The sequence below is a fragment of the Balaenoptera musculus genome, chromosome 2, assembly GCF_009873245.2.
Source record: "Balaenoptera musculus isolate JJ_BM4_2016_0621 chromosome 2, mBalMus1.pri.v3, whole genome shotgun sequence".
In the NCBI taxonomy this organism is placed as follows: Eukaryota; Metazoa; Chordata; class Mammalia; order Artiodactyla; family Balaenopteridae; genus Balaenoptera; species Balaenoptera musculus.
The window spans coordinates 99,846,482-99,849,584 of NC_045786.1; the positions used below are offsets into that span (position 1 = coordinate 99,846,482).

Genomic DNA, 3,103 nt, shown 5'->3' on the forward strand with positions numbered 1-3,103 from the left:
AAGGCCCGCGCACCACGATGAAAAGTGGCCCCCACTTGCCACAACTAGAAGAAGGCCCTCGCACAGAAACGAAGACCCAACACAATCATAAATAAATAAATTTAAAAAAAAAATCGATTTTGGATTCTTTTAAAAAGCAATCCAATGTACTATAGAATCATTAAATATGAAATACTTAGCATTAAAATGTGTACACTTGTACACCGAAAAAAAAAATGCTGAGAGAAATGAAAGAAAACCTAAATACAAGGAGAAACATTTTGTGTTTGTGAATGAGAAGACAATACTGTTAAGATATCAATTATCCTTAAATTGATTTATAGGTTCAATGCAATCCAAATCAAAATAACAACAGGTTTTTTTCCCAGAAAATGACCAGCTGATTCCAAAATTTATATGAAAATCCAAAGACATAGCATGCTCCAAACAACTTTGAAAAGAAGAACAAAGTTGGAGGACTCACTGTGCCTGACCTCAAGACTTATAAATCTGCTATAATCAAGACCGTAGTATTGGCATTAAGATACAAAAAATAGACCTATGGAACAGGAGTGCAGAGGTAGAACCACACATGTATTATCAACTAATTTTTGACAAAATTTCAAAGGCAATTCAGTAGAGAAAAGTAGTCTTTTCAACAAATGATGCTTTAAAAAAACACAGTTTTGATCCCTACTTCACACTGAATGAAAAATTAACTCAAAATGGATCAAAAATCAAAACTATAAAATATTTAGGGCTTCCCTGGTGGCGCAGTGGTTGAGAATCTGCCTGCTAATGCAGGGGACACGGGTTCGAGCCCTGGTCTGGGAAGATCCCACATGCCGCGGAGCGGCTGGGCCCGTGAGCCACACCTACTGAGCCTGCGCGTCTGGAGCCTGTGCCCCGCAACGGGAGGGGCCGCGATAGTGAAAGGCCCGCGCACCGCGATGAAGAGCGGTCCCCGCACCGCGATGAAGAGTGGCCCCCGCTTGCCGCAACTAGAGAAAGCCCTCGCACGAACCGAAGACCCAACACAGCCAAAAATAAATAAATAAATAAATAAAGCAGCTTTAAAAAAACGAATCCTTTAAAAAAAAAAAAAAAAAAAAATATTTAGAATAAAATCTTTGTCAATTTGTGTTGGGGGAAGATTTCTTAGATGCAACATTAAAAGCATGATCCATCAAAGAAAAATTAAGTACAATGATTAATTGTACTTCATAAAATTAAGAACCCCTGCCCTTCAAAAGACACTGTGAAGAGATTGAGAAGACAAACCAAACACTGGGAGATAATACTGTAGTTGCACCCTCAGTCTTTAGGGAGGATTTTGCCTCATAGGGGACATTTGACAATGTCTGGAGACATTTTTGGTTGTCAAAACTGGGACAGTACTACTGGTGTCTAGTGGGTAAAGGCCAGGGACGCTGCTAAACATTCTATAATACATATGACAGGCCCCCACTACAGAGAATTATCCAAAATGTCACTATGGTAGAGGCTGACTAAAGTAACAAGTCACAAGGACAAATTTATCTCTTGCCTCCTTTAGGGCATGGGCCAGTCAGGACTATCACCACCTACTAAAATGAACCGATGACTCCTTCTCAAAGGCTTGAGGAAGGGACAAGGCCTGGATTCAGACCTGGGGGCAATGGGTGCCAAACCGTGCCCAGTGTACCTTTTGGGTACCAAAGGCAGTGCACATGGGGCAGGAAAGTCATTGTCCAAAGGTCAGAAAGTGAGAATGTTCTTTAAAGAGCTCAAATTCTGCCTTTGAACCCATCCTAGGATACCTTGCGGGCTGGGGGGTGGGGGGGGGGGGGGCGGTCAGGGTACTCTTCCTTGGCTGGCTCAAGCCTGGGAATTGAATCACTTCCCTGAGCTGGTGAGCAGTTGCCTCCCTCGATGATTCGCTTCCTGCTTAACCCATCTCCTTTACTGGCCTGACTTTACCACCTTTACCTGGAGGGAGAGACGGAAAGAGAAATGGTGGTGGTGGTGGGGGGGTGCTGTTGTAGCGGGGAGACCAGTGGAAAAATAGAGAACATCCCGTAGGAAACTGTAGGGGTCCCAGAGGCAGTCAGCCGCAGAAACTGCACAGGGACACTTTGGATCTGCCCGAATTTTGCCGGGTTAACACTTAGGAGCAAATGATGAGACAAAGTCTCACTTCACTCCCCGCTCTCCTCCGTGCCCCACCCCAGAGTCTGTAGAGTCTTCCTCCCCAATTCAGCCCGCAGGGAGGGAGGCTGTCGTTTAGATTGGATCGGTTCCTGCTTCCGGGGAGCCTAACCCCACCCCACCCCGCCGGTTTCAAGGGTCTCCACCTCTCCTCAACTTGAACGCCCCAGCTAAATGCCACACCTTTGGCAAGTCCTTATCCGCTCCTGTAGTGAGGACACGGGCAGTGATCGCTTGCGATTAAGAAACAAAACCTTGGCAGCGGTGGGATTCGAACCCACGCCTCCAGAGAGACTAGAGCCTAAATCCAGCGCCTTAGACCGCTCGGCCACGCTACCAAGCCTACACCACAAAATTCTGTACTCTTGCTAGTTATACCTTTCTGCCTTTTTTTTTCCCGCGTTGTCTTCTACTCCCTGACCCGAAACCATGATTCTAGGTATCACCAAGGGACACTAAGAAAGTTCCTCTCCGCTCTACTAGGACTCGAACCTGCATTCACCCAACCCAAATAGCTCTTCTCACTCCAGGAACTAAAAGGGAAAGACCTTCAAAACCAAGTATCCGCTCCCGAAGCGCAGCACTTGGGATCTAGAATGTAACATCTTTCCGAAGGCGGGTCACGTCAGCTTCCGCCTGGAGCCCAGTAAGCGCTCAAAAACTGTTGAAAGGACGAATGAACTCCTTGATTTAGACTCCAGATCACTTGGGGATCGCGGTGGTGGAATAAGAAAGAGCCAACTGTCTTTCCCTGTCACCCACCGCGCGCCGCGACTTCAATTCTTTGCTAAATTTTGAGTTTGATACTTTTCGGTTCTGAAGCCGGGAGAGGAGTCTTCGAGTCTCCAGAAGGCATGCCCAGTGCGTGCGTTAAACGACTGGGAAAAAAAAAAAAAAAAAAAAGAAAGCTTGTCTCCTAGTTCCCTTTTGCTTCTCT

At 45.9% G+C, this 3,103-nt stretch overlaps 1 non-coding gene across 1 annotated transcript; it reads right to left on the minus strand.

Moving 5' to 3' along the window:
- Positions 1-2,422: 2,422 nt before the first annotated feature.
- TRNAL-UAG lies at positions 2,423-2,504 on the minus strand. The gene has a single exon. It is a non-coding gene; the product is annotated as a tRNA-Leu (tRNA).
- Between the last annotated feature and the right edge of the window lie 599 nt (positions 2,505-3,103).